The 17,808-nt window shown below is 34.0% G+C and overlaps 2 long non-coding RNA genes across 3 annotated transcripts; one reads left to right on the top strand and one right to left on the bottom strand.

The window, feature by feature from the left end:
- Positions 1 to 8,852: 8,852 nt before the first annotated feature.
- LOC131529268 (uncharacterized) lies at positions 8,853 to 11,043 on the top strand. 2 transcript variants are annotated; one of them, XR_009268043.1, is made up of 4 exons: positions 8,853 to 9,166; positions 9,800 to 9,929; positions 10,219 to 10,302; positions 10,574 to 11,043. It is a non-coding gene; the product is annotated as an uncharacterized LOC131529268 (long non-coding RNA). The 2 variants fall into 2 exon arrangements; XR_009268042.1 differs by lacking the exon at positions 10,574 to 11,043 and having other exon boundaries at positions 8,859 to 9,166; positions 10,219 to 10,524.
- A 3,054-nt stretch (positions 11,044 to 14,097) lies between these two features.
- LOC131527282 (uncharacterized) lies at positions 14,098 to 16,748 on the bottom strand. The gene is made up of 3 exons (XR_009267627.1): positions 15,396 to 16,748; positions 15,255 to 15,329; positions 14,098 to 14,924 (listed from the first exon to the last, which is right to left on the bottom strand). It is a non-coding gene; the product is annotated as an uncharacterized LOC131527282 (long non-coding RNA).
- Between the last annotated feature and the right edge of the window lie 1,060 nt (positions 16,749 to 17,808).

Raw genomic sequence — 17,808 nt, 5'->3', positions numbered from 1 at the left:
TCAGCTGATTCTATGCATTATTTTTCATTCTGATACACACACAAGCAGCTCATGAGGTTTAAGGTTATGCCTCCATCTGGTGGTCATCCTTGGTATTACACTCTTTATCTTTAAACCAATTTCAGTGATAGTTTTAATTGTTTTGTGGCCCCTGAGCATGATACATTTTTTAAACTAAGCATGTTTCCTCAGAATGACTTCTTATATTTATGTAAAAAGTTTTGAAATGTTTGGAAACTGCACTTTAAAGATATAAGAAAATTACTGCTATCTTTTTTTACTCTCACTTTAATAAATCACCATTTCAACACCGTTCAAGCTATCCAAAAGCCGTTTGTCATTTGAATCTCCTTTGTAATAGATATGCCTAATAAATTAAGAACAAGGCATTTATAGATTTATTTATAAACTGCTTACTAATGACTATTAATATTAGGACAATGCTGGACAAATTATGACAATTAGGACAAAGGATGAACTAACTATTTACTAATGCTTACCTAATAATTCATAGCGTGCAATTATTATAAAGTGTTACCAAATTATGCTTTCAATTCCCTACAAATTAACTGGTTCTACGACTTTTTTGGGTAACACTTTATTTTGATCGTCCCTTTTGAACATTCTGTTGACACTAAGTAATGTTGCAACTACATGTCAACAAACTCTCATAAAGGTATTAGCAGACTGTTTGCTTCATATGTACTAACTCCTTATAGTGTTGGTCTCCCAACAGATATTCTACTAACTATAAGTAACTTTGCAAGAACGTGTCAACTTAATCTAACCCTAACCCTACCAGTCAACTAATACACTACTAACAATCTAATGAGAGTCAGTAGAAATGTAGGTGCAACATTACTTATTGTCAATAGAATGTATTAAAGGGACCATCAAAATAAAGTGAAACAATTTTTATTTTTTTATTTATTTTTTTTTTGTCCCTAAAACTGCCAGAAAAGGATAAGGCCTTAGACATTTCTCAAACTGTAATGCAAAAAACACCACCAACAACAACAAAAAAAAAATACTGATGTTTTTTTCTTTTCTGGTGATTAAACCGATGTTTAAAATTCCCTCTCTCTCTCTCTCTCTCTCTCTCTCTCTCTCTCTCTCTCTCTCTCTCTCTCTCTCTCTCTCTCTCTCTCTCTCTCTCTCTCTCTCTCTCTCTCTCTCTCTCTCTGTCTGTCTGTCTGTCTGTCTGTCTGTCTGTCTGTCTGTCTCTCACCAACCCCCTCAGTCACACTCACACTTAACAACCCCCTCCCCCACGCACCAACCCACACACACACACTCACAGAGCTAGTGTTTAATCAGATGTCTGACAGTTTTTAAATTTTCTCTTATCCATAGAGTTTTGTAAAGTCATGAAACTAACCACATTTCCTCAGAATGACTTGTTATATTTATGTAAAAAGTTTTGAAGTGTTTGGAAACTGCACTTTAAAGATATAAGAAAATTACTGCTATTTTTTTTACTATTACTTTAATAAATCACCATTGCCACACCATTCGAGATATCCTAAATCCGTCCGCAATTTAGAATCTTCAGTATATTGGCATCATGTTGACAAAGTTTGGTGTGAACTACTTGTTTCTGCTTGGAGGAGTATGAATTTATTTACAGCCTGTTTTCTCAAAAAACAAACATTCAAATAAAAATTGTTTTGTGGCCCCTGAGCATGATACATTTTTGAAACTAAGCAGGTTTTCTCAGAATGACTTGTTATATTTATGTAAAAAGTTTTGAAGTGTTTGGAAACTGCACTTTAAAGATATAAGAAAATTACTCCTATTTCTTTTACTGTTACTTTAATAAATCACCATTACCACACCGTTCGAGATATCCTAAATCCGTCCGCAATTTAAAATCTTCAGTATATTGGCATCATGTTGACAAAGTTTGGTGTGAACTACTTGTTTCTGCTTGGAGGAGTATGAATTTATTTACAGCCTGTTTTCTCAAAAAACAAACATTCAAATAAAAATAGCCGACTTCCTGGTGGTCGTAGCTAATGACTGTAAATTAGAAAGTTGTCCGGCTTAATAAGAACAATTTATGTACCAAGTTTGGTGTCTGTAGCTAAAACTAACCCCTCCCACTTTTGTGAAAATGACACATTTCTTGGTGCCAGTTGGTGGCGCTATAACTTTTACTCATAATAGTCAAATCTATTCGATCGGCATCATACAACGAACAAACCCCTGAAGTTTGACCAAAATCAGACAATGTATGTGGCTGTTATTAGACTTTTTGTCTCTCATTTTTTGCCATAATTTCATCACCTCGCCACGGGCAAACCGTTCGAGATATCAAAAATCCCTCTGCAATTTAGCATCCCCAATGTCTTGAGATCATGTTCACCGAGTTTGGTGGCAATCGGATGGAAGTCCTCAGAGGAGCATATCAAATTCCAGAGCATACGCTTTTTAAACAACCCTGAATAGCTGACTTCCTGTTGGGCGGAGCCTATGACATGCAGCGCGAAAGTTGTTTGGCTCAATGAGATCTATATGTGTACTGAGTTTCATATGAATACGTGCAAGTATGTATGAGCTATACTAACTGAACTAACTGCTGAAAAAAAAAAAGTTGCTGAAATTGTCATTGTTTTTTTCCCATATATAATATTTAAACATTTGTACAAACAAATATAAATTAAGATGATCACAAGTAAAGGTGTAAGGTTTCCCTTGCACAGTGAAACCAAGAATCCCAGAACACCTGGGGCCTGTACCATGATGGTGGCTAAACAAACTCAGGGTTACAGGATTAGTTTTGAGTTGACAAAAACAAACCAGTCCAATCCGGCTTTGTTGGTACCATGAAGCTGATCATCAACTTTCTCTGTCAACTCAGGCTTTATCCTGAGTTAATGGAGCACGTGCACATGACAGTGTGACATCAGTAACGAGCAGCCAATCACATGCCTTAAAACTGTGATTCACTTCTTGTGAGAGAGTCAGTGCGAAGATTAAAAGATTGAACAATATGAAGAATTTAAACACATTTACACAGCATGATCATGAAACGTTCTATCCATGAATGAGGAAAACTTAAAGTAAACATCTTACCATATGAGTGCAATTAAAAGTTGTAAAGTTAGTTTATAGAGTTGATAGTCATGTTTAAAGCTATTGATTCTAAAACTTATTTATATTGCATATTATCTATATTACATTGATTTTAAATAAAAGCTTAATAATTACTATTAAACTAAGCTGGCTTGTGTAATGAATTAAGGGTATAATAATTATATAAATAATATAAAATCTTTTAAAAATCAGATGATTTTATCTTTTAAAAGTGTTTTACTATGTAGCGTCCTTTAATTTGGAGTAAGAGAAACTGGAGAAGTGGCTTTATTGCATCACTTTGCTTGAAGCTGATTGGTCAAATTTCGGTTTGAGCTCTCTAAACCAGAACATAACCTGCCCCGGAGCAGGTTAGCTGTGGAGCGTAAGTTACCATGGCGATGAACACTGCTAAAAGCCAAACCACTTTCATGGTACCTAAAACCCAGAGTTGGCGCAAACTAAACTGAAACTTACCTGGCTAGCCAGCTAAACCGGCTTCATGGTACAGGCCCCTGGATGATTATGTCAACACTGATTTCCAATAGTAGTGCAGATATAGACATGTGAACCAACAACCATTTCAATTATTTATATACTCTTCTGTTACCTTTTATGTTTTAAAACGGTCATCCTCTGGCAATGAATGAAATAACATTCACCACCATATCAGTGGCCTAAGAAGAATTTTGCAACCTACACTGATGTTATTCTCTGTCATCTGTTCTTTGACCATGTGTTGCACTGTACTTGGATGATACACAATGATGATCATTTATACAAATGCATGATCTATTTTGATGCACAACATTATAAGCCATAAAATGTAATAAACATATATTATTAATTAGGCTTTAAATAGAGGCACTTTTCTATAAAAAATAAAGTGGAATAAAGATTGGATTGTGGCCTTGACTATCTTTTGATATCTAGATGTTGCTATAATGTGTGTTGGTGTGGAAGTTTGATATTATTTGAGACAGTGACATTTTGTTTTTAAAAATATGAATTCAATAATGATTCACACTCAAAATTTAGTCATGGAGGATGTGATTAATATAAGTTTTCCTCAATTTTGAGTATGAATCACTATTGAATTCTTGTTACAAACTAAAAGGATTTATGCACCAAAACAAGACTACATAGGAGAAAAGAGTGTGATGTAAATATCCTTTTTGGATCTGCTGTATAAAAATGAGACACATAATAAAGTTATTCTAAGATCATATGTAAGAGAGGTAAAACAACAACAACATATTTCTAAACTTGATTCTGGCATTTGACTAGTGACATTACCATTCAAAGGTTTTGGGATTACTATGTTGTTGTTGTTGTTGTTTTAGTATTATTTTTTTTTTTTTAAAGAAATGTATGCTTTTGTTTGACAGGGATGCATTTAATTAAAAATGACAGTAAGTACATTTATAATGTTTCAAAATATTTATATTTCAAATAAATACTGTAGAACTTTCAGTTCATCAAGGAATCCTGTTACTGTGTAATGGTTTCCACACTTCATTAAGCACAACAATTTTCAACTCTAATAATAATCAGAAATGTTTCTTGAGCAGCAAATCAGCATATTAGAATTAATTCTGAAAGATCAAATGACACTGAAGAGGAAAAATTTAAATCTGACATCACAGACCTTAAAGCCTTAGAACAGTAGGCTAATCAGAATCAGATAGAACTTTATTGCCAAGTGTGTTTACATACACAAGGAATTTGTCTTGGTGACAGGAGCTACCAGTGCAAAGAAAAAAATAATAATACAGACATACATTAAATTATATAGAGAGAGAGAGAGAGAGTTGCTGTTAATAAAATCATTTTGTTAACATCAAATTAGTTGCATATTCTATTCCATAAAATGCCGTGAAGGCCTATTTGTTTTCTCATTTACAGTGTACCAAATATAGGCTACTTTATACACTTTTGTCCATGCAAATTTGTTTAATCCAAAAGTTTGCTTATGTATTAAAGGAACACTTTCATCCATGTGTGTGGTCTTGGATTCCTGTTCATTTTGTAAATATAAGTCAAACAGTTTGAAGAATCACGCCAGGGTAGATTAAAAATGATTAGTCCACAGATACAGGTTTATTTCAGCTGTTGCACTCAAAAGATAACAATAGCAGACAGTTTTAAAGCATTGCAAGCTAAGCTACTGCACAACAAACTGAATTCAGTACAACTAGCTGAGGTTTGCTGTGCTTATCCTAACATTACACAAAGAATGCTTGCTATCATTCAGTCAGGGACGACTGCACAAAACGTGCATTTAATAAAAACATTATAAACTGTTACAAAATGATGAACAAATAGGCATACGTTTGCACAACGCTGAAAATATTTTAAAATATTCCATCAAACCTGCTGAGATACAAGGAGCGTAAACTGAAATTGTCAGTTCCACGCGCATGTCCGGGAAACTAGTTAATTAAAACTAGTTTCAGTATGCTCCGCCCACTGAAACAGAAAATCTCGGAAACCGAAAATCTCGTAACACCTGTCCGCCAGCCGCGTCGAGTTGAAAAAATATCCAATTAAAGGGCAGATAAAAGCAGCAGTACTCGGCGAATATAAAATTAAATATAAATCTTACTTTGATAGATTAGGCCTAGAGTTTATCCATTGACACGCAGGTGCCCGTTTTAAGTGGTGAGTGGCAAACCGGTTTTTTTTCTTCTTTAAATGAGAAGGGGCGGGAAGACACGCACGCCAATCTTCGCATGACGCAATGACTGCATAACACAAGTGCTTTTAGATTATAAGGAAATAAAAAAAACTTGAGTAGGCCTACTTTTTTGTAGATGCTTATAAATAAATAAAATGAAATTATTCCTAAAGTAAATGGTCTTGGATTGTTGTAGCCTATATACAGTACATTATGATATAATCCTTTAAAAACACATGCAATAGGCCTACTTAAGTTACCCATAATTGCATAAAAATAAACCAACTGCAAAAAACAAAATTTTTGTAACTATAAATATAGCCCAAATGTGGCCCATGTGGGACCCACAAATAAACAATAATGGGCAACCTAACTGGGGCCCACAGTTTTATCCAAGCTGGGGCCCATATTCAGCCCATCAAAGTGCCCACTCTGAGCCCATGCCCAGTTGACACCCATATAGCCCACACTGTAAAAAAAAAAACCTAATTTTACAGAAAATAACCCTAAATTTTTTACAGTAGTTTTCTGTTATTTCAAATTACATTCAAAACTTAGTATAATTACAAACAATATCTGTAAATTAACAACTTGACTGCTATTTTAGGTACTATATCATTAAAGACAACTTACAGTATTTTTAATTTTTTATACAGGAAAATTACTGTATTATTTTTACGGTATTTTTTGTGTTAATTTAAATTATGTTCAAAACTCTGTAAAATTACAAACAATATCTGTAAATTAACAACTTGACTGCTATTTTAAGTATTATTCCATTAATGACAAATTACAGTAATTCTCATTTTTATACAAAAACATTATTGGATTATTTATACAGTATTTTTTCAGTTTTCTTAAATTATGTACAAATTTACGTAAAATTACAAAAATAATCTGCAATTAAAAAATGTACGTAGTTCATTATATTAAAGTTTTATGTCCATTCTTTCAATTTAATGTTCTTTTTTGTAATTTTAAAGTAAATCTTATTGGTTTTATATTTAGGTGTATTTTTACATTATATAGAATATAAAATCAGCCTTAAAATACACAAATCATGTAACCGTGCAATAAAAAATGTATTGCATTAAAAATGTTTTATTTTTATAAAGAAAAAAAAAATCAGTAAGTGTACAAAGTACAGTCTAACGTTATAAGAGAAATGTAACAGACAGACGTGTAATCACAAGAATTTATTGCAGAAATGTCAAAAAGCAGTACCACAGTACAGTAGTCCAAATGACGATGCGCTGCAGTCTCGGTCCTCTCTGACGGAATATAATAGTTTAGTGCGAGGAGCAGGGCATAATTTAAGTTGTTAAACGCTGAAAATACTCTCCCGATCAACTCCGTGACTGAGCGCGCGCTTCTCACTCATCACCGGAAACACGGCATGTCGCAATTCAGACGAAACCGGCGAGAGCCAATGAGCGTTTGATATCGCTGCCGTAAAACTTCTTATAAAACTTCTTAACGGCAAATTTTGTATCTGTTACTATAGCTACAGAGGAAGGAGATACATATCATTTATGAATGGTTTGAATTTGTATCTGTTCCTCACACAAAGCAACACATGGATAGCGAAGATTTGAATAAAAATAAAATACTTTTATGATCATTTTATTTAATGCTAATGAATGACAGCATATTAATAAATGTATGTGCCCCATGTTAAAACCAAATTAATATTGCATAAGTTAAATGTTCTCTCTCTATATATACATATGTGTGTGTGTAAAGATTCTAAATTTAGATATTTGTATTGAGAATAATATATAACATAAAATATAATTTAATTTAATGCAGTTGACTGATTTATTTATTTGCTTAATTTTGAAATGATATGTTTCATTCTGTGTTGACTTGCCATTTCAAAGATTAAATTTAAACAATACTACACTTCATTAAAATATCTGTAATATGTTTATTGCAATATTATTCCATCATTGCCACACATGCCCCAGCTCTGGCTGAAAGGGTACATTGCCGACAAGAGGCCAGCTTGAGGCCACATTTGGGCCAAGATCGCTTGCTGTGTGGGAAGGACCACACTGTTCATGATGGAACATCACTCTTAGGGCAACCCATACATCGTCTTTACTTTTGAATAACTAAAATACAGATTGTCACTTTCTGTGGTGAGAAGTTCAACATTTTCAGTTTACTTGTCTCATATCACAAATGCTATAAAGTCCTACTGCAGTCAGTACATATGCTATTAAATAAAAGTATGTAGACAAATTTTGTAACTTGCATGCAATTATGGCAGTATTTTTAAATAAATGTTATGGTGGACAGAGGATTAACAGGCTGTGTAACACTGAAGGGCCAAATACAGAAAATACCAGTAGTTGTACAACTGGTGCTTCTAAAGGAAAGATCATGGATTTGTTAAAATACAAAAGGGTGCTTATTGGTCATGTATAACCGCGCAAGTAGCCAAACGTATACACACACACACACAGACACACACACACACACACACACACACACACGTACGTCTGGTTTGCTATCCTTGTGGGGACTCTCCATAGGCGTAATGCTTTTTCTACTGTACAGACCGTATATTCTATCACCCTACACCCACCCTACACCTAACCCTACCCCTTTCAGGAAACTTTCTGCATTTTTAGATTTTCAAAAAACTTCATTCTGTGTGATTTATTAGCTTGTTTACCCGTGGGGACCTCAATTTAGGTCCCCATGACACGAGTCCCCATGAGTCTGTGTGTATTCAGGTTTAAATCCCCACCTGAATAGAAAAACAGGTACACACACACACACACACGACTACCATGATTTTGCCAAGTAAGACCTGTTCCTAAATCAGCATATTTTATTGATCCTGTCTGAAAACATAGTCCCTCTGGCCCTAAATCTAATTAAACCCTAAAATCAGAGGGAAATGACAGGCGGTGAACACTGAATAGCACAGATGCAATGTCAAATCACCATTTGATCAATTAATTAAATGTAACAGCCTACAAATAAAAATAAACAAATAAAAAGACATATTTGTAATCTTTAATTAAGTTATTTTAATTAAGTTAACTGTAATCTTTTTTTTTTTTCCATAGTTGCAACGCTATTTGCTGTTGCTCAGTGTTGCTTTGAGCTGATTGGTTAAGCTGACTGTCACTCAGGAATCTGGCCAATGACTAGCGAGCGCGCCGTTTTCCCGCTCAAATTTGAATATACACTTTCACAGCAGTGTCTGTCAGTGGTGTGCCGCTGCTGCTCGGCTTCTGCAGTCTGCGGCGGTCGCTCCTCTAGTAATGGCTTTTATATGTATTATCTGAGTGTTAAATTCATATTTTGAGTGAGTTTGTGTTGTGGGATGACGATTGAGAACGAATAAACGCGAATTTGGACACTTCTACCAGCAGCTAACAGACAAGCAAACTGCAAAAGGTAAGTACCTTTTATTAATGTATAGCCTAATGTTTTATAGTTACATCAAGATTGAAGTGAGATGCTAATCGCGATTACATATATTTTCTCAATGTCCTACCAGTTACTGTGTTTAGTATGAGCTAATACTGTTAGCTAGGGCTGGGCGATATATGACCATGTCACACAGAAAACCTCACTTGAATGGTCAAATACAGACAGTCATCTCAAAATACACTCGACTTAAACACAGTCGCTAATGTCTGGAGTCAAGATAAACATTCAGGTGGAAACCCGGTGACCTGTCCGTGTAACTTACTGGATCTGTGCTTTTGGTTCTTAAAGTGACAGCAGTATAATTTAGCCTAACGTTACCTGCAGTCGGTCATAATTTTAATCAAACAACAAAATACTAAAGAGAAAATGTATTTAACTGGTCTTTGTTCTATTGCATTAGTCCTATTGTTTGTAATTTGCTACTTTGATCTTATACATGTGATATAAGTTATATTGTTATTGTGAAGTAAAATTTCCTATATTGTGAAATAATATGGTCATATCGCCCACCCATACTGTCAGCTAGTTTTAAGAAAAAAGTGCCAGCAGTTTGAAATGAGTAACCTGAGAACACTGTCATGTGAACTCATCTGACAGAGAGGACCTGAACGCATGATCCTTGGACTCCTTGGAGAAGAATACTGGATGCAAGACAGGATTTTGGATCAGCTGTGAAGATTTTGTATGGAGCTGGCGAGTACATTTTTGCAAGCCCATGTCTCTGTCAGTAAGCAGACAGTGTTTTATTAAACAAATTAATAATAATGTGTGTGTGTGCGCGCGCGCTTCCCCCTCATGATCCAGAAGTTTTGGAAATGAAAATCTTCTACCATATGATCTTCAGAGGAAGTGTGTATTCATGTCTAACATTAATACATATTATATAAGTCTATTTTAAATTAATTTTCACAGTATTTTTATTCCATGATTTTAATTTGTTTTAATACCAGACAAAACAGGTGTCTTCTGACATAATCTTTTTTTCTTTCTCTTTCTCTTTTTTTTCTTTTTCCCAGCTAATTCAGCTGATTGCTGGCAATTTGGAGGAGGACTGCTCTTTATCTGCTGTGTCTGTCACTTCTGGCCATGGACCTTTTCTTGTATGTTTTGGTTTTACTTATTACACTAATATAGCTGTTAGTTTAACTATATGTAGAATTAAAATACATATGTTTTTCTACATATATTACCAGAGCTACTGTGGTGCCCAAAATTATTAGAACACTATTTATTTTATACCAGTTAAAAAATGGTTTTAAGTCAGTTATTTCTATCTTTTGCGGTATAGTGTCAGTAGGAAATATCAGTTTACATTTCCAAGCATTCATTTTGCCCTTAATTGTAATTTTTTTAGATTTTTGTTTGCACAAGGAGTCTGACAACAGCCAGTGCTCCACACAGAGATCTGATCTCATCGTCTAAATCCAGAAGAACTGTGGCAGCGTCTCCAAGAAGCTTCAAGAAACCTACCTGCAAAGCTAAAAGTTTTAGGCACTTGTGTAAAAATTCTGTTAAATGAGGATGTTGTCAAAAATAATGCCATAAATAAATTTTCTTTATCAATTAACTTTTATAACTAAATTAAATCAACATTTAGTGTGACCATCCTTTGCGTTTAAAGCAGCTTTTGCTCTAGGTGCACGTGTGGTTAGTTTTTCAAGTAACTTTTCAGATAGGTTTCTTGAAGCATCTTGGAGACGTTGCCACAGTTCTTCTGGATTTAGTCTCAGTTTGTTCTGTTTCTTCATGTCATTCCAGACAGACTGATGATGATCAAGTCAGATCTCTGTGTGCAGCACTGGCTGTCGTCAGACTCCTTGTGCAAACAAAAATCACACTGGATTATTAAAATTAATGGCAAAATGAATGTTTGGAAATGTTAACTGATATTTCCTACTGAAACACTACAGCAAAAGATAGAAATAACTGACTTAAAACCATTTTTTAGCTGCTGAAAATACTAGTGTTCTAATCATTTTGGACACCACTGTATATGTAGCCCACAGGAGTCAGTAGAATATTGTGGATTAATATAAGACTTATGTTATGTACTCATGACCTCATCATGAGAGTAACCCTAACTGAACAGATAGAAATGCAATTTTTAGCTATTCAATTCCTCCTGGTGGCTCTGAAGAAGTGTTTATGAAGAATTCATTGATAATGTTATTTTACATTTGAATAATAAAATTGCTTGACAATCTTGTACATATATTTTAGTATTTTTGTTCAGTTTAAAAGGACTAGTTCAATTCCAGAATGAAGATTTGCTGATAATTTATTCACCCCCATGTCATCCAAGATGTTCATGTCTTTCTTTTTTCTGTCGAAAAGAAATTAAGGTTTTTGAGGAAAACATTCCAGTTGACTCCCACTGAAGTCCACTATATGGAGAAAAATTATTTAATTTCTCAAAAACTTTAATTTCTTTTTGACTGAGTAAAGAAAGACATGAACATCTTGGATTACATGGGGTGAGTAAATTATCAGGAAATATTTATTCTGGAATTGAACTTCTCCTTTAAGTTGAATATATTTAATTCAACATTTTTATGAAAGTGTTCTATGTTCTTCACTAGTACAGTATTTTAAATGTAATTGTGCTGTATTTCTTTTAAATTTTAATTTCTTATGGCATCTGTACAGACTTTGTATTTTGTCTTCTAAATAAAACAGAATTTTCCATCTTGAGCATGCTTTGACACTTTATTGAAGGCTTTTGATTGTAATAATTGGTCAAATAACAGTGTTTCTCTGTAGAACATTTAGTGCTTTCATTGTAATAATCCAGGAAAAATCTGTAAAAATAAGGGTTTTACACTGTAAAAAAACGGTCGAATGACTGAACCGTAACAATTACCAAATATTATTAAACAAATTAAACAAAATAATTAAACAAAAACCGTGAAATTAAAGTAAAATATCATAATTGTAACAAGCAAAAATCTGTAAAATAAGGGTTTTACACTGTAAAAAAAGTCCTGTAAAAAAACGGTCAAATGACTGGCAGCTACAGCTGCCAAACAAAAACCGTAAAATATCGTAATTGAAACAAGAAAAATCTCTAAAATAACATTTTTTTTCTGTAAAACCTTCAATGAAATTTTCTGTAAAATGATTGTTTTTGCACTTTATTTCAATTAAGGTATTTTATTGTAATTTTAGGGTTTTTGTTTGGCAGCCGTAGCTGCCAGTCATTTGACCTTTTTTTTACGATTTTTTTTTTTTACAGTGCAGATAAATCCCACGATGGGCCCACATGGACATGTTGGCTGGGTAAAATAATTTTTTTAAATACAAAGATAGTATATTAAAAGTGCATTTTAGTTCATATTCATGGTGTCTCAAAATCGCACAGTACCCAATAGGTCGATCGCGAAGGCAATGCTGGTAGATCGCACTTTAGGTCAGTGGTTCTCTACTGGGGGTGGCGTGAGATAACTTAAAATTGTAATACTCACTAATGTTAATGACTAATATGTTAAATAATGTAAAAATATATAAATAAATAACAGCACCACCATTTATTCTGTGATATTCTGTGTTTCGGAGCAGCAAACCGTTTCTCATCGCGCTGTGTGAAATATAGACTGAACGGCTGCTTAAAACCGCTGTATGAGCATATGACACGCAAACTACAGCTCTAGGCTGGATACAAGAAGCTAGTGTCACACTAGTAGATCACAGAGTTCAGAATATACATACTTTTACATCACTGTAAAAATTGAAAGTTGACTTAACTTAAAAAAATTGAGGAAACCCATTGCCTTAAAATGATTAAGTACATAATAAAATAAAAAAGTTAAGTGAACTTGACAATTCAATTAACTTTTTTTTTTTTAAATGATCATTTACTTAATTTTTTAAGGCAACGGGTTTCTTCAATTTTTTTAAGTTAAGCCAATTCATCACTTTTTACAGTGTACTTTTAAGTTGTATAGAATATCTGCAGTGACATTTTTAAGTATGTTTACAAAAAAGAATATGGAATGTTTAAATCTATCTTGAATTTGCTTTGTTTTAAAAAAAAATTATATGAAAATACAAAGGTTTTAGTGAACAGAAAAGTTTGGGCTTGCAGTATTGATTTGTAGAGGAGGGGGTCTTGGAGTAAAAAAAGGTTGAGAACCACTGCTTTAGGTAAATGCAGGAAAAAAGGTTCTATGGGGGTACTAAGAATTGAACATTTATTTATTTATTTTATATTATTATTAAGAATTAAATTAATTCAATATAAAGAAACATCCAAACAAGCTTTTTTGTTTAGGCCTATTTATTTTATATGCATTTTATTATTTATTTATTTTTCACTTGGTAGATCTCCTGAGTTTCTCATCTGAAAAGTAGATCCTCACACAAAAATGTGTGGGCACCCCTGCCTTAGATAATCTTAAGTTTATCTTAAGTACTAAAGGATCATTTTTAGTATATTAAGTACAAAATTAGTGTGCGAAAATAGAGCACTTTAAATACATTATGGAAGTGCACTTGTTTTTCACCTGGGACGGCTGCACTTTAAAAAAAAAAAAACACGTAAAAAAAAGGTGCAATGCATGGCAGCACAGGTTGCCAAATGTTTGCCATTAATGGGAATAACGGTGATACACCATGAACTGAAGTAACATGTTTACACAGCAACATGAGAAATGGTACACTGACCATACAATATAATAAAATGTTTAAAGTGTAATCTGAAATGACATGTTTTGTCTGTGTAATTAAGAAACATGCATAGACCATTAAGTAAAATACCATTGTTTGACTGAAAATTTAAATAACATGTTTGAACCCTTATTTAATGAAACGTGTTTTAACTGTAGATGTAAAAAACATGGTTAAACAGTTACTTAACTAAACCAATTTTGACTATAGATATACATAACATGTAAACCCATTACTTAAGAAAGCATGTTTTGACTATAAACTGAAATAAAGTTTAAATCATTGTTTAACAGATTTCGACTGTATTGAAATTGAAATAACTTGTGTCAGCCAATATTTTAAGAAATGAACTGAAATGGACCATAATTTTGAATTACATGTACGGCACTTTATTTTAAAAATTCCACCCTGAGTTTAAATGTTTCACTTGTAAAAATGAGTTGCAATGATTTGAAATATAACATACATATGGTATCATGATTAAGGCTTACAGCTGTAATTTTACATTAAGCTATGACCATTTTTTTTTTATCTGTGATGTTTTAAGGCTGTTAATTATAGTGTATCATGTAAATATGTCACACTCACAAAAATTAATTTATTACAGATAATCAATATTAATTAGTCCCCCCTCTATTTTCATGTAATGCAATAAAGTTTCTGTTGTAAATAACACCAGTCTTACAAACTTAATACAGCAATACCAACATACATTTCTTAAAAGTATCACTAGGTTCTAACACATAGTAAAATATGAAATAATTAAATATTTAAACTCATTCCATTCAAAAACATAAGTAAAATTATTATTATTATTTTTTTTTTTTAAAAGGCAAAGCCCATAATACCCTGCTAGACAACTCAAATCATTAAGAACATAAAACTCTTCTCACAATGCTTGTATAATCCACAATAGACACTATCATTATACTATAAATCTTTGTATAAAACACAGCATCAATAAATCCAATTAATATAATCACTCCATTGCAAGTCTTCCACACAAAAGGGTTTGGACAGACCAACGGGTACAACTCCAATTCATTCTGCTTCTTGGTCCCTTAAGAAAGAGAAAGAGAGAGAGAGAGAGAGAGAGAGAATGGTTAAACATCTCAATTGTAAGAATTTCAATTTGAAGTAAAAGTGAAGATAAACATGCATACCATTTTCCACGTGTCCTTCTTTTTTTGTTTATTGACCAATTTTTGCGCATTAGTACACGTGTCCTTGAGAAATGTTTCTTTTTTTAATGAAACAGGCTTACATAATGAGAGGGTAGCTAAATTTGGGTCGCTACAGATAAATTTAGACAATATGCCACAGACCTCGTTCTGAGTTTGGAGACGATTTAAAAATCAAAAATACAAAATATTTCCCGGTAACTGCATACCTCTACGTGTTGTGGATTGTTGTTGTCCTTCTTTGATGTAAATGAAGGCCGCCACCATCTTTGCTTTAAACACTGCTATAAGAAAAATGCAACACGAATCAAGGCTTAAATTCATCATTATTAAGTTAATCAAGACATTACCTGCCAGTGGAGACGAAAACGCAGCATTTAATCCCGTGCTGGCACAAAAATTAAGGTAGTTGTTCCGATGGGAAAGCGTGACTGAATGTAAACAGAGTTATTGGCACCACACATTGGCTAAAACAGGCAACGCACCAGGGTTGCCAGGTTTTCACAACAAAACCAGCCCAATTGCTACTTAACACTAACCCAAAACTAGCCCAATTGCGTTTCGAGGGGAATCCCCCGGTACAAAATCGCCTTCTGGTGGGGTAATACAATTTTTTTTGGCAGGGTTCCCCAGGTAAAATTTGCATTTTAGGGGATAAATATCACGCTATTGGGGTCGCTTAAACCTGCGGACATGAAAAACAACCCGTGGTAACAGTGTTAAAGTAGCCCAATTCCACTGGAAAACTTGGCATCGCACACAAGAGGCTTGTTTGAGTTGCGCCTCGCCTTGCCTGAAATGTAGGCGACAGTAGACGGCTGCAGTGAGGGGAGGAGTGAAAAAAGCACAGTCAAGACGTTCTGACCTCTTGAGTCTACGAGATCAAAAGGCAGATATCACCTTATTCTCACTGATGTGCTGTGTTGCTGATTAACATGATATAATTTCAGTTCTGTTGCTTTTATATGAAAATAAATATGATGAACAAGACACTCAAAGTGCTTGCTATTTAATTCCATACGAAAGGCATATTTATCATTCATTTTTATTTTAATTCAAACATGTATTTTAGATTTTTATAGAAATATGACAACAATCACATATCTCACACAGAGATAGCACTGATATAGTGTTTGGGAATATTCATGCATAATTTAAATACATAAACACATGAAACCAGATAAAAAAAAAAAACATTTTAGAAGATAACACAGCATCACGGTTGTCTGAACCAATAAGAATTAAACTTTGTCGTCAGTCAGTCGTTTCCTATCATGCTTTTGATCAGCGCAGTCAGTGGAGAGCAACTGCGCGCAACTGCTCAATCCGTCGCCAGAGTTTTTTGGCACACGTCAGCATGACATCAGAGCAAGTCGGATGTAACTCGGACACTTTTCTAACCGGCATGCATCTCGCGGTGATCACCGGTGATCAGTTCTGTGCAGATTTTGCTCATCTAAAAGGTCTCTGCAGGACCTGTTTGGCTCAGGTCACAGTAAGGTTAGGAGTGAGGTTAGGCCGTCCTTTTCATTGCATGATTTAAAAACACCCCACGCCTACAAACATTGAAACGGCCACGTTTATAGTTTTTATTGTTTGACATGACGAGTTGAACGGTGTGTGTTTTCCATACTGCACGCCAGTAAACGGACAAAAATGAATATGAGTAGTTATGCCTTGACAGTATTTTAAACAATAATATAGAGTGCGCAGTGCCACAAACAGTTAGCAAATGGCCCTAGATGTTTTAAGGGCATAACGTTAAACTAATTTAACACTGAAATGTATTTATCTTAACATCAAAACAATGTACATTCCAATGCATTCACAATCTAGGACAGTGGTTTCCAATCTGGTCCTGACCATCGCTCTGCACATTTGTATGTCTCTCTTATCTGACACACACAGTGCAGTTCATGGATCTTTCTCCTAATAAGCTGATGATCTGAATCAGGTGTGTTAAATAAGAGAGACATGAAAAATGTGCAGAGCGGTGAGTCCCCAGGAACAGGATTGAAAACCACTGTCCTAGATTGTGAATGCATTGGAATGTACATTGTTTTGATGTTAAGATAAATACTTGACCTGATGGCAAGTGCCCTTGACAATGAAATGTGTTTAAGAATACAAAAGCGGTTTTCTGTTTTGGTGTATTTTGTAAAGGTGCAATAAAATGTCAGTTTCAAAAGCATTTTTAATTGAGTTATTTCTTTATTTTTAGTATTATTTTTTATGTCAGTCTGTTAAAGAGCATATAGAGCATATCCCTGTATTTTGTGGAAATAAATACATTTCAGTGTTAAATTAGTTTAACGTTATGCCCTTATAACATCTAGGGCCATTTGCTAACTGTTTGTGGCACTGCGCACTCTATATTATTGTTTAAAATACTGTCAGGGTTTACCGAATACATGTGATGAAAAGGCATGGACAATGAACTTTGCAGCTTGACCTCACTGCATATGCATTTGTAGGAATTTCCCTTTATGAGGCCATGCCTTGCACATATCGATGATCTATGAATCTGTTTAAGGGCTGTCTCCCATTGTTCGTCTGTAATTTCAACACCCAAATCTTCCTCCCAGGAAGACTTTAAGTGTTCTAGAATTGATGTATTTGTCAACTGGAAGAGCATTTCGTATATATATGAAATACCTCCTTTCTCATTAGGGTCATGCAAAATTATAATTTCCATTACTGATTGATTTGGAGAGTTGGGATATGAATGGGTTATTTTGTTTAACAAAGTTTCGTGCCTGCAAA

Source organism: Onychostoma macrolepis, chromosome 02 (genome assembly GCF_012432095.1).
Source record: "Onychostoma macrolepis isolate SWU-2019 chromosome 02, ASM1243209v1, whole genome shotgun sequence".
NCBI lineage: Eukaryota > Metazoa > Chordata > Actinopteri > Cypriniformes > Cyprinidae > Onychostoma > Onychostoma macrolepis.
The sequence above is the reverse complement of the archived record's forward strand: the minus strand, read 5'-3'. Positions and strand labels throughout refer to the sequence as shown.